Genomic DNA, 15,238 nt, shown 5'->3' on the forward strand with positions numbered 1-15,238 from the left:
GATCGTTAATTTAGTTGTATAGCCTACATACATGTTTTTATATCCACATATTTTGTTCTATTGTCACAAGGAATAATCTCAGGCTTTGCTGAATTTTACACAATTCTTTTTGTAATGTGGTATTGGTGGTGATGTACTAAAATAAACATTGTCATGTGTGGACCTTTCTTCTCACCGTCGATTCCTGATCAGGGGGCCAATGTTTCATAAAACACTGAAGCTTCCCCAGGCGCCGCCATTGATTAGCAGACCATCACCTGTTAGCATTCCATTGACTACCATTCATTTTGGCATCACTTTGACAGCGAATAACTTTACATCTGAGGCGTTTAAAGAATCCATTTGTCCATTATTTATTTCTAAAGAAACACAAAAATGTATAAAAGGCTCCATTACCTTGTATCTTACGTTATGGCCCCATAGAAGCCGTTTTTGTAAAAAATAGGCTAACGATTGCGCCATAACCACGCGACTCTCTGTCGCACACCATATGGACAGGAGGAGAAGCTTGCGGCCACTCAGGGGGACGTGGAGGCAAAATGACAAAGTAATTAATCAGAATACTTAGCAAAAGTTTCTCCTGCTCCTAGCTCATGGACACCTCCTACTCACGCTCTCCGTCTCTGCAAGTTTCGGAAGGGAATGATTCAGATTTCTCTTGGCACAGCTACTAGAAGACAGACGGGTTGCTCACGTCACATCTACGTCGTCCTGCGCAGTTCGCTCAGCCATCAGGAAGTGAGTGCTTCTAACTGACTTCACTTTTCTTCGTTGAATCCAATGGGGGGTCGCTGTGTCCATTTATTTTACTGTCTATGTTCCTGATGGTTAAGTGGACAATTACTAAGTGTAATTACTACTTACACAGAATAGTACAACGGCGAGCGTGTCGAGTATAAACGCCTCGTCCGTTTGGGGTGGTGCACGCACAGTCTGCGGAGACTCGCGCTGCTGAGCCATGCGAAAGTATAAACAAGGCTTAACACGCTCTTTAAATAACAATGTATGTATATATATATATATATATATATATATATATATATATATATATATATATATATATATATATATATATATATATATATATATATATATATATATATATTGTGCCATTGGCAGTCTATTTCAGTAGCTTCAAAATAGCAACGCGGCAACATTGGGAAAATGATAACTGCGTCAGGCTGAAACTAGCAAAAAACACTCATGTCGCGCCTGGCGCTGCATTGTACCGGGTGTATGATAGGGCCCAATATGTGTGAAAAACAGAATTTCCAGTTTTATTTTTATATCGCTCACACAATAAATTCTCTTTTCATCACACTTAAACATAAATCGATTTGTATCATATCTAATCATAGAGGTTATTCATCCATTTCGAGCCCTACAAAAAATAAAAAAACAAATAAATAAACTGACTAATCGGTACTTGAAAAAAAATGTGCATAATATATTACAGTATGACTTATTTTCAAAAATAATTAGGTTTATTTTTGTCATTGGCATTTTTTATTTTTTATATCTTGTTTAAAACAAGAAAAAAAGCTAAAGGGTAAGAAAAAGAAACATAATATTCTCAGAAAACAAGTCTTATCTTCACACAACTTTTCTTATCAGGTTAATGATTCTTGTTTTAATGATGTTTACATAATCTTTCATTTCTGGAAAACAACACAGAAAGACTGATTAGGAATTTTTTTTTTCTTTTGTGCCAGAATTTGTAATAGAAGGAAGATATGACAACCCCGAATCTTAACCCTGGCACTTAAGGCATGATGGGAACAGAGGTCATATTCATCTGTCTGCCATTACCCCCTCCCACTCCCACTTCTTTCTCTGAACTCTATCTTCCACCTTCAGCATTATACGACAAGCATCTCAATTTTTCTCCTGCTGTCTGTCACATCTCACACCTTTTTGCTTTAATTATTTAATGTACGACTTTACTTATGTCTAATATCATCTATCTATCTATCTATCTATCTATCTATCTATCTATCTATCTATCTATCTATCTATCTATCTATCTATCTATCTATCTATTCAAACTACTTTAAACTTAAGTTTAAAGCTCCCAGCTCCCAAGCAATTCCATAGCAACCAAACTTGAGTACCCTAGCAACCGTTTTGCAAGACCTATATCTCTGTATCAGAACATTGTATAGAGATGAGGGTTGGCTCTTTTGACTCATGCTAGCAAACAGCACTTCCAACATGCTACACATGCTAGCAGTCAATAGCTACATGCTAATAGCGATTAGTTAAGTGTTAAATCATGCCAAGATCATGCTAAGAACTCTATAAAAACTCCATAGTAACCATCTGTGACAACTACCAACCACCTAGTAACACCATAGCAACCGCCCTGAACAGCCTAGCAACCCCCTATAAAAGCCCTAGCAACCACCCAGAAAACCCTAGCAACCGTCTAGCAACACCCTAGCAACCACCTAGAACACCCTAGCAACTGCCTAGCAACAACCCAGAACACCCTAGCAACCACCCAAAAGACCATAAAAACCGCCTAGCAACCGCTTAGTAACACCATAGCAACCACCCAAAACACCATAGCAACCATCTAGCAACACCCTAGCAACCACCCAAAATACCTTGGCAACCGTCTAGCAACACCCTAGCAACCACCCAGAACACCCTAGCAACCACCCAAAATACCATAGAAACCGCCTAGCAACCGCTTAGTAACACCATAGCAACCACCCAAAACACCATAGCAACCACCTAGCAACACCCTAGCAACCTCCCAAAATACCTTGGCAACCGCCTAGCAACACCATAGCAACCACTCAGAACACCATAGCAACTGCATAGCACCCACTCAGAATACCCTAGCAACTGCCTAGCAACACCATAGCAACCACTCAGAACACCCTAGCAACTGCCTAGCAACCACCCAGGACACCTTAGCAACCCACTAGAAGCACCCTAGAAACTTTTTAACTTTAAACTACTTCAAACTTTAAACTAATTCAAACTTTAAACTAATTTAAACTTCAAACTACTTTAAACTTCTTCAAACTTTCTCAAGCCAACTTAAAGTTTGTCTCGACAAACGTTTTAATCTATTTGTATTCCCGAAGTTTGTCTCGACAAACTTTATAATCTATTTGTATTCCCGCTGAAAAACAAGTGTTCTAGCATGAAAATGTTGCCTATAATTAGTGTTGCGCGCCATATCAAATTCACATGATCAACCTCTTCTCTATTTTGCTTGGGAACTAATGTGGTCGGAACCAAAGTTTACTTGACTGCGTTCTCTGGAATCCTCTCAAGCGGAGGACTTCTACATTCTGATTGGTTGCCGCCGAACCGCATCATAGCTCATTACCATAAAGTTGACCTGACTTCAACTCTCCTCGCCGTCCATGAAGCGCCTCGCCGGAGCTCGCCGCCAACTCATAAAATGAATAACTTCCGACCACTTTGACGCCCTCGCCGGCGGTGGTGTGAACGCACAGTTGGACGTTCAGCCAACGGTCCGTCTGAGGCTGAGACTACTCATGAGATGATACACAAAATTGGGTTCACAAGATCAAGACAAGACTATTTGAACTCTATTAGTCGATTATTTTGACGAATAATCAGATTTTTTTTGTGGTAATAAAAATAGACATAAGTGAACAGTAGCCTATAAAATGACTTAAAATACATATATAATAAAAATTAGGCAATAATATTTGGTTCAAATAAAGTATCAAAAGCAATTTATCATTTGGTTTAATTGAACAACACTGTTATATATATATATATATACTGTATACTGTAAAAAATCAACCTATGTACATTATGTAGCCTATTATAACAATGCCTGCATAGGGCGCCAACAGGCTGGTGATTGTTACTCTTTACAGCAGATCAAATCCTTGTTTAATATTGGTAAAAAATAAAATGAGAGATGGAGTTTGTTAACCGAGCTGCTGAGATGCGTTACATGCACATAAATGATAACAGTGCAACACTTCACTATGAAAGGTCATATGTGTTCCCAAATGCACCTTATTGGAAATCCCCCCCAAAAAAACAGTACATTCAGAGACTGAGTTTGTGTGGAGCAGCATTTACTTTGTTACTGTGTTTAAATCCTGTTTGGAAATTGAAAGTCAAGTCCTATTGCATTGTGGGATACTGTGCATTCTGTATGTTACCCTCACAGCCCTGAGTGCTCCTGCTGCTCCCTACCCGCAATGCTTTGCTTTATCACACCATGTTCAATGCAATTCCAACTGTACTGTCTGTCAGTGTGACTGACTCCTGGCAAATTGGTCTGCGCCTATCGAGGTTGGGCACCGCTACCTGTGGAGGCGTGTTTTAGCACCTCCTGGTGACCTATGCCATTACTTTCCTATTTAATTAGAGGCGTGGAACAGCATGTCCTTCCATTCGGTTTGAACTCCTGTTGAAGCTTGAAATGGTTGACTGACAGAGCATGATGCTGGTGTGTGTGTTCAGTGTGTGTGAGTGAGGGGAACAACACAGGCTAAATGAGGAGTTGGTGCTCTCTTTGGCATGAACTCTTTAATATTTGAATTTTTCAGGTTTCACTAAACGGAGGAGCTGCTTTGTAACATGCCTACAGAGACTCTTGTCAGACAGGATTAGAGGAATAATTTATACTTGTTTTTTTGCTTCACTTCATCACTCTTTCTTCTCGTACCTCACTCTAACTGTGCTCCCATGTGTAGGAGGAGGAAGGTCACCTCATTTAAAGTGGATTTGGCCTCACAGCAGTTGTGGATCAGGGGAAGGAGTGATAATCTTCCTCTCTGTCTCTCTCAGTCGGTGCTGCTCTGCACCAAAACTCTCCTGCAAAAGCAAATGACAGACATTAAAGATAGGGTAGGCAATGTTTTTCATAAACACTTTTTTGTTATGCTACATTCGGTCCGAATGCAATGATAAGATGGATTGAGTATATATACTTTAACTTTACCTGACCTTCCATTAGAACGATAATTAAACCTGAACACAATTTGAATTCATTAGTAGATCTTGCTGCCAAAAATTAAGACATTTCTTAAAATATGATAATAAACAACTACAAACAACGGTGTACATTACATTCTGAACATGGGTTTGGCCTGCGGACAGTCATGGAAGTTTTTAAGGAAGGAGTGGATAGAACAGGAAACCCTGTCATGAGCTGTCTATCACTTCAGAAAAAAAACATACACAAAAAAACCCTTTCATTCAAAAACAAAAGGAACAAATTGTCATCAGTAGCCTTACTTAAGACCTGCCATCTGACAAGGCTGACAGACAATCCTGGAGAAATAAATGAGATGACAGAGCAGATACTTTGAAAAGACAAGCAAAAGACAGAGGGATGATTTTCAGCTTTTGCATCCATTAAGCAGTCAGTCATGTGGACCGAAGAATGAGGCAAGGCATGCCATGAAATCTGCAATAGCTTAGCTATACCATCTGTGTCTCTGGGATACCTCCAGTTTGGCATCCTCTCATGTTAGAAGACATTCACTTATATGTTGAAAAAGTTGATTTCTTTCTCCGTTTTTTTCTATAGGACTAGTTCAACCAAAAATTCAAAAAACATAATTTAAAGTAAAATGAAATCGCAAACTAGTTTGCATGGAAGCTAACATTTTTTTAAATTATTATATATACTCACATGCACTATGCCTAAATTGATTGGAGTAGCCCTATGAATAAAAATTTTGAAATATCACTGTGTGAAAATAGCCTACAGAGATTGATGTAATGTGTTTGACACAATGTGTAACTTGTTTCAGTTCTCCATCACAGAATGTTCTGAGAGCCCAGCTCAAATAGACTAACTCTGTTTGATTAAAATGTACCTAAATTAGTTCCATTGAATAGAGGTACAGTAGCTGTGGACTTCACTTGAAATGTGGCTTTAGTGTTTCAAGCCAAAATAGCTTGATAAAGATCATGTAGAAATTAAAGAAGAAAGCTGAAGCTAATTGCATGGTTTAAGTATTTCATTCATATGCATTTTTTTTTTTTCAGGTAAAGATCAAACATCTAACATAATTTGTTAACTATTTCACCTTAGTTTGTATGGTTGGTTTGTTGGCATGTTTTAAGGCTTGTTCACCTTACCAGCATTCATGCATGTAATGACACAATCCAAATTAAACTATGGAATGCTTATTTAAAGGTAAGGAGGTGACTATCTGTTGATGACAAGAGGGGCATGTTCAAAATAAAAATAAACAACTTTAATGACATTCATCCACATTTACATATTTTCTCACTATCAAATTATAATGATAATCATAATTAATCAGAGGACAAAAATGGCTTTGTAAATGCCCAAGGGTCTCGCTCACCTTTATGTTCTCCACCACATCCTCCACATTTTAGTGGTGAGAGGTGGGCTATAGGGGTCTCCTTCACTGCCTATCAAGTGCTACTATTTAATATTATATTACTTTTATATGTCATTTTATAATTATATAAACATGCGTGCACACTGTATTATAGGCTAGCTACATATATTAGCCCACATAATAGCACATTAAATATAGGATTTATTTTTCCACTAATTGGGCTAGCTACATCAGCTTAATTAAACAATTTAATTGAATAAAAAGCACATTTCTTTTCTTATTACCTATTTTCCAAATCTATAGTCAACTGCTGTTTACTTGAATATTGCGCTGCGCATGCTCTCAGGGAAGAGCGAGAGCGCGAGCGAGAAAAGGGACGTTTGGGTTTAGGTGTGTTTTACGGTACCGGGTTCGCGCGCCTTATTTACATAAATCCGGATACATCCGTCAATAACATCAAAGGGAAGTAGGCTACAGTATGTGCTTGTGCACCTGTCGAGTTCAGAACTTTTCTGCGAAACTACTTGTACGCAACTTTTAGTGAACGTGGCCCGTTGTACAGTACTTGCTGCAAAGGATACCTGCTAGCGGATGCTGGGATATCGCTGACTGACTTTATGTTGTAAGTGTTAAAGCTTTTTAAACTGTACACGCGTAGTACACGTTACATGGCCTTTCCCGTGTTTAACTGTCACCTTAAGTGTTTGTGTTTTTATTAGAATATTAGTTTAAAGTACGGTTTTTGATTTTAGCTCTTCTCTTTTTACCGTGAGCTAGTTTTGGTGGTAAATCAAGGATGGTTTAGACGTTTGTTTTTATTAATTAATTAATTTAGATTACACTGTACTGTTAAAATGTAGTATAGTATATATTTAGTTTTGTTTGCACATTTGACTTTCAGCTGTTGTGAATAAGTAATCTCCAAAAAATAACCCAATTAAAATAAAATATAAGATTTCTAATTTCTACCAGACTTCATAGACTTTTAGACTTGTTTTTCTTGTTTACTGCTATGCCTTTGAACAGGGCCTCGACATAATTGGTGGGTTGTGCAGGATTTGAACCCATGACCTCTAGCACAACATAAAGGAATCAGCTTCTACCACCAGCATTTCTAGATGTTGTAAAGTAAGCTTTGTAACAAATGGAACACTGCAACTGCACAAAGGTAAAATAAACAAAATAAAGAAAGCAAGAGTCGAGTAGTGTTTTCTAATCAAGTTCTCTTTAACTTGTGGGTCACAAGTCCAAAATTGGTTATATTTTTGTTCTGATAGGGTCGCAGACAGTATAAAAAAACAAAAACAATTTGAAACCATGTAATTATGCATACTTAGGATAGCACAATATATAGGCTATGGGTTGAAAGGGAGAAAAAGAGAGAAGACATTCATTTTGTTGTTCATGTGTGAGGTCATGCATCCAATCAATCTTTTTTTTTGCACAAAAAAATAATCTTTCTGTTGGTAGCTAGTCAAAAAAAGCAATTACAAGTTTGCATAACAGCACATTGTATGAAATTGTCATCCTCAAAAACCATGAACAAAGTTTCAGAAGGTAAAGGAAAATTTGACTTTGACCGCAATAAAAATGGGTTAAAGGTTTGGTATTGTATTGGGTCACCACTTGATGTCTAATGTAAGACCTGTTCTGAACGACACGTAACCTACACACGAAAATGTCATAAGTAGAGATTTTGTTCGATGACTGGAGCCTATAGTCTTCAGTCATACTAGCTGTTAGCCAGAGTTTATTAATCTGAAGAACTGTTCCATTTTCTTTCTATTTCTCCCTCTCTTCAGGTTTCAGGGATGGTTCAAGAGCCACTGAAGCTTTGGCTGCAAGTGATTGGGGCATTGCTATAGACATTTCCTGCTGTGGTTCCAGGGAATGGGAAAGCAATTCCACGCTCGGGCCGCACTGAATCCGTCTCTGTCAGTTCTGCTGCCGGTTATTCTAAAATCAGTCGGGCTCACGAGACTCTCCAGCTTCTGATCAGGCTGACTTTCAGAGGTATGTTTTCTGTTTGCTCTTCCTGTCCAAGATCTCTGAGGCCATTTGCACATATATTCCTGTGTGATCACATTTGCTTCTACTAGTTTTTTACCAAAGCACTGTCTCTGCTTGTCAGCATACACATGGAATATGAGGGGTGGTAGTTCTTTTAACCATCCCTTCATTTGCAAAAATTTTGCAACTTGCAAGAAAAAACTTGCTTTGTCTCGTCTGATCTTTTGAATCCTATTGCTTTATTAGTGATCACTGCTCAATGCATGTAGCTGAAAAAACAAACGCTCATTACTGTGCTGATGTGATTCATCGCTGTGTTTTGCACAGTTACTGAATCAACACACTCTCATAAGGGAATGACATTTTCATATTCACTCTTTGTTTTGTTTCAAATATTCACTCTTTGTTTTGGAGGATGCAATAATTTGACCAAATGCTAACTTATCACTAGCTATGTTTCCATCTAAAGTTGTGAATTTAACCTGTTCGCAAAATCGGAATATCACATGAAACATTTGAGATCAGTGTTTCCATCCAGTGAGTTGAAGAGAACAAAATTGTCACTTCTGTCACAAACTGGCTCTAAGTATCACTAAGAAAAGTAGGAGAAGCCACTGTATATAATAATTTTGTATATATAATAAATGACTTGCACTTCAGAGCATGCAGACGAAACACAGTAATTGCGGTCATGTTATCTTGCTTTCGGAGGCGTATGTCTGATGTTTGGGAACGCAGTCATGTGAGACAGTTCTTGGAGGTAATTATACTGAACCACTTTGACGACAGGCTTTGTTCAGGCATTTCAGAATAACCAAAAACACTCAGGCTGTCTCAATCGAAAAATCCTTCCAGTGCACTGGATCGTTTGCTCCCTAAAAAATCCCACAATGTACTGCAAAAACCAAGGAGCATTGATGCTCGCCATGCTCCCTTACCGGAAATTACGTCACATTTCTGAAGCACGAAACATTAAATGCACGAGCTAACTCAATAAATATGACATGCGATAGAAGATTTGAACAGACAAACCTTTTTTTTTTTTTATTAAACAGTATGTCAGCAAAAATGCACATCGCTAGACAGGTAGTAAACACATCTTGTTAACATTTATTAATATTCAGCTGAAATGTTGAAAGGATATGGAACATAACAATGTGTTTAAGCAGCATAAAAATAATATGAAAAATATATAGGTCCTACGTTGACTTTGTATATCGCCGGAAATGGAGTAATCACTGTCCCAATGTGTAGTGAACCAGGGTTCTTAACAGTGAATTAATCAAGATATACTGATTCACGAGCTAGTGATCTGATTGAGACGCACCCTGTGTCTGTCACTCAGTGTGTACAATAGCTTGATCGTGTAAAGATTTACGATCTGTCTGTGAAGTGCCAAACAACAAAACACAGAATGAAGTGCTTCTACATTTGTTTTATTTATCTTCACTTCTAATTATTTACAAGTCTTAACTCTCTTCCCATAAATCTGAACGACAGGAAATCTTTAATGTGACAGAAAATAGTCTGAAGAACCATGTAGATGACACATTTGTCAAGCAGTCATCCGTGAGTGATGTATGGACCCTTTTCACATTTGCAAAGCCGTCATAGTTGGGTAAACTTCTATAGCGGTGAATGGAAGACAACAGCAACTACAATTTTTTTTATTTGCATTTGCTCTAAAAGCAAAATAGCGTGATGGCGTTTCCACGACTTTCCATGAAATTTAGAGAGACTGATTACAGCAGTCTCTCCTCCCTCATCTGTTGTATTAGAAATTAGTTGCATTAGAGAACAAATTGTGGCGTTTTAGATTTGTAAAGTTTTACAAAATGTCCCAGATCTCTGTAACTGTATTTGATTAAATTAATGAATGTTATTGTTGGGGTGTCTAGCTCCAGTCTTTATAGTTAATCCTTGTTAATCATTCGATTCCTTTTAGTTTTTATAACTTGTGTACAGTGCCGTGTCCTCAGTATGGAATAGGCTTGTTAGGTTACTGATGGTGTTATATTAAGGCAGGAGGATATTATTCAAGGATATCATTTACTGCTGTCGTTCATATTGTGCGTAATCACTGTTTTTCTGTGATGACCATATTTTAAATAAGAACATTATCTCATGATATTTACGCTCAGGCTGCACAGTTGTAAAGCCAATCATAAAAGTGGAATTTCAAAGCACTATTTTTATCTCCTTTTGTCAGACTTAATGGTAGGATCGAAGCTATCTGCTTGTGAGTATCGAAACAGTCACGAACAAGAACAAGAGGTGAATTCGCCCAGAATATTATGAACAAATACACAAGAAAGAGATTCATATCATGGGCTAATAATGAAAGTCCTTGCTGGCTGTCTGAGACGGTTGGCTTTACAATTACAAATGCCCTTTAGAAGAAAATGGATCAATTTTAATCCACACTTCAAAAGCAGGGATTCTCTTGGAGATAATTGTATGAATCCTGCAGGTAAAAAGCTCTGCATATTTCTGTCTGAATTAAGTATGAATCATATGTGTAAGTGCTTAGATATTTAGAAATCAAACATTTACTTGAAAGCAAATTTAAATATTTAAGTTCAAAGAGGAACTATATTGTTCTCATATAGGATAAATAATTATATGATATTATTATTAACCAAAACCAAAGACATTGACAAAACAAAAATAAATAAAAAATTACTGTGTATATATATTTATAATGCTGAATACAGTATTTGATATGTGTTTGGTATGATATATAGCCTATTGTCATGTCATATGTCTTCTATTTCCGTTTGATGGTGGTAACTATCTGCTGCAAAATAATTTTGAGATATTATTATTATTATTGTTATCATTGATGATGATTATGTGGTTTAGTTAATTATATTATTGATATGGAATCTGTAAGTCTGTATCTGCTCGTGTCATTACAAATACTCTCATCAATGATTTGGTAGCATTGGCTGACGTGTGTCGTGGCAGTGCACTTGCGATCTGACTCACAATTTCTTTCTGACACGGCGCTTTGTCACCTCTAGCATAAACATTCAGTGGAGAAAATCCTGTTCTATCTTCCATAACAACCAATGAATCTCAGCCCCAAAATGAAATTTGTCAATGTCCCTTGAAAGCCAATAATTCACATCGGCACCCCTACTTGTACTTTCCTGTTTTTGTTCTGCACCAGGTGAGATAATGATGCATTTTGCTTTTTTTAATGCATCATGTTGTTCATGTAGCTGCAGACACATTTTCTCTTTAGACAGGCATCAATTTGCACCACAGTCAGGATGTCTTCAGATTTCCATCATGCTCTCTGCTGTTATTACAGATGGAGAGCATGCCTTAACTAAAACAAAGCCAAAGCTATAAGTATAATTTCCAACTATTGCTTCATGGCCCATCACTGTTTACCATAAATATGAACCATTCGATGCTGTTGTGGAAGGAATTTGAGGCATTTTCAGGCTCATAACTTAACTTAGGGCCTCTCCAAGGTCTGTGGTTGATGTAATGGCCAATAAAGTATAGCTCTTGACAGACTTAAGTCATATGGCGCGGTCCTTAGAAGAGGAGAGAGAGACAAAAAAAAAAAAAAACAGGGGATGAGAGATGCGATAGGGGCTCTTGTGAGCCGAAAGCTGTTTGAGTCTGTCAGTGTAAATGATGTGAACCACAGCATCCACAAGAGGCTTTTTCTACACACACACACACACACACACTGACTGCAAAGTACTCCATACAGACACAGACAGTGATGGAGAACAAGAGCAGCAAAAAATCATCTTCTCATGACAACGATGATTATTAGTAAAGTTAATTGTGAATTATGTTGTCAAGAATGGAGAGGCCATTAATATTAATTGAAATTTGCTTTGATTGTGCTTCAATAGATGTTTACAAAGCTGTTTTCAACTGTGTGTGTGTGTGTGTGTATGTGTGTATATGTGTGTATATATATGTATGTGTGTGTGTGTGTGTGTGTGTGTATATATATATGTGTATGTATACATACATACATACATACATACACACACACTATATGCAGATACACTCACCAGCCACTTTATTAGGTACACGGGTTTACCACTTTATAGGTATAACTGCTCATTAATGCAAATATCTAATCAGCCAATCACATGGCAGAAACACAATGCATTTAGGTTACGTTCGGACTGCATATCTGGAAATCCGTTTCAGTCTGACTGCTCTGATCGGATTTTGCGTGGTTTATGTGACTTTCTCAAGCCACGTAAAACGTAAATGTCAGACGTTGTTATAGGAAACATGCTGAATGTCCCTGCAGAAACAAGGTTGTGTTGTTGCAAAGTGCCAGACGAGGAGAACATGACAATATAATGGAGATGTGTTTTGAGACCGGCGGAGACGACTGCACGGAATAAAGCCACTCATACGAGCCTGCTACGTTTCTGCCGCTGTCCAGCGCAGCAGATACACTTTGTTATGTTGTAAATAAGTCAACATCTGTATTGCAAACCCCTCCATATTGCGATTGTTGTTGTTTTTGGCATGTACCTACCAACGCAACATTGTTGTCATAGAAACCAATGCAGATATTCCGCATGGGGCACACGAATCGGATCTGAACAGTTGCAATGCACAATGTGGACAGTCAAAAATGTTAGATCAGACACACAAAAAATTTGGACTGAGAGTGTGAACATGGCCTTAGGCATCAAGACATGGTCAAGACGATTTGCTGAAGTTCAAGGTGATTTAAGTTACTTTGAATATGGCGTGGTTGTTGGTGCCAGATGGGCTGGTCTGAAACTGTATTTCAGAATATTTCAGAGTATTTCAGAAACTGCCGATCTACTGGGATTTTCACACACAACCATCTCTAGGGTTTACAGAGAATGGTCCAAAAAAGAGAAAATATCCAGTGAGCGGCATTTCTGTGGGTGAAAATGCCGTGTTGATGTCAGAGGAGAATGGCCAGACTGGTTCGAGCTGACGGCAAGAGTAACTCAAACAACCACATGTTACAACCGACTCTGCAGAGGTCTGCAGAAGAGCATCTCTGGTATGCACAACTCATGTTGTCGAACCTTGAAGCAGATTGGCTACGGCAGCAGAAGACCACACCAGTCACTCCTGTCAGCTAAGAACAGGAAACAATTGGAAAAGTGTTGCTTGGTTTGATGAGTCTCGATTTCTGCTGCAACATTCAGATGGTAGGGTCAGAATTTGGTGTAAACAGCATGAAAACATGAATCCATCCTATCTTGTATCAACGGTTCAGGCTGGTGGTGGTGGTTTAATGGTGTAGGGAATATTTGGGACACTTTGGGCCTAATTGAGCATCGTTTAAACGATAGCCTACCTAAGTATTGTTGCTGACCATGTTCATCTCTTTATGACCACAGTGTACCCATCTTCTGATGGCTACTTCCTGCAGGATAAAACGCCATGTCACAAAGCTTAAATCTGTTCTGATCAAAATACAGTTATTATTTCTCAGACTTCAGTGTGACATGATCCTCCAGAAATCATTCTAAAATGCCAATTTGGTGCTGAAGAAACATTTCTTATCAATGTAGAAATTATCTTTTTTTTTTAAATTTCTTTAAAAAAAATCCTACTGACCCTAAGCGGTTTGAACAGTATAGTTTATATTGCATTGTATGGCACTTAAATTGAACAGGATGTTGGAAAGTTTCTCTCTCATCTCATGGACTGTATTTATTGCAAATAATCCCCAATTACAGGGTTTTTGTATTGCTGCTTACTCCAAGTAATTAAAGTGATCTAAACATGCAACTGAAAATCTTGAAAATTTAATGAACATTCTGTTCCTAAAATGAATTTAACAGGACAACCTAAAAAGCTATTTGCAGTATTGTTTCATTGCTCTGTTTGCAAAGCCAGGATTCTGCAATTATGTGGAAAAAAGGAAATGATCATTAATGCATTCATTCAGAGATAATTACCGGAATCATTCCATTTTATTGGTATGATCAAAATAGCTTTGAAGGAAGTATTTGAGTTATGAAGCATAAAGGCATTTCCGCAGTTCATTTCAGTATAATGAAGTGAGGAGCTTAGCATACAACATGACTGCTAGGCAGTGGCGGATTTAGCAAATCGGGGGCCCAAGGCGTCCAATCTTTAAAAGAGAACGAAAAAAATATGTACCGACTGAATGGTGGATAGGGAGGTAAAGCTAATCTAAGGGGAAGTACAGGTTAGAGAGGAGAAAAAAACGTCCCCTTTAAACCCTGCATACACTTCTTTACTCCTAAACAGAAACATGTTACAATGTTTACATGGTACAATTTATGGTAAGCTATGTTTTTTTTTTTTTTTTTTTTTTTTGCTTGGCAAATTTCACCATTTCGATTCAATTCTTGTGATTTGATTCAATATTGACTCATTTGGATAAATATTAGGTAACGTTTCACAAGAAAGGCGTTACTTTTTCTCAAGAAAAAAAAAAACTATCAGCTGGTATTATTTAAGGTTAAAATAAGTAATTTACTGTAGTACACATATTTAGCCAAATACTCTCTATAGCTCTTTTTTTCTAGCCAATTAAATGGCTTTCCTGAGGTAGGCTAAATGTTATGTGACGATTGTTCTCCAGCTGCTTTACCTCTTTTCGCGGTTGAAAAACACTTATTGATCGATATTATGAATAAGGAATATACATTTCGGTAAGTTATACGGTATCTTTCAACATTGTTAATTCGTGTTTATTTACTATAAGGTAGAGCTGATCAGTTCACGTGCCGCTATAGGAATCTGTCACGACACATTAAAACGGCAAAACGGTATTGTTTGAATTTCGTAATAGAATTGACAGAGCTGAATCTGAGAGCTGAGATTTTTATTAAATATCATGATTCATAAACTGCTCAGTTTTGTCTGTCGATCTCCGTGTCCTCTTTGCTTCACGATTT

At 37.7% G+C, this 15,238-nt stretch overlaps 1 long non-coding RNA gene across 1 annotated transcript in view; it reads left to right on the forward strand.

The window, feature by feature from the left end:
* The first annotated feature begins 6,609 nt into the window (after nt 1-6,609).
* LOC308704913 overlaps nt 6,610-15,238 on the forward strand; it is a 53,316-nt gene continuing 44,687 nt past the window's right edge. The window contains exons 1-2 of the long non-coding RNA XR_014031851.1: nt 6,610-6,945; nt 8,126-8,336. This is a non-coding gene — a long non-coding RNA (uncharacterized lncRNA). The remainder of the gene's footprint in view (nt 6,946-8,125; nt 8,337-15,238) is intronic.

This window comes from Scardinius erythrophthalmus (assembly GCF_964197995.2).
Source record: "Scardinius erythrophthalmus genome assembly, chromosome: 16".
Lineage (NCBI taxonomy): Eukaryota > Metazoa > Chordata > Actinopteri > Cypriniformes > Leuciscidae > Scardinius > Scardinius erythrophthalmus.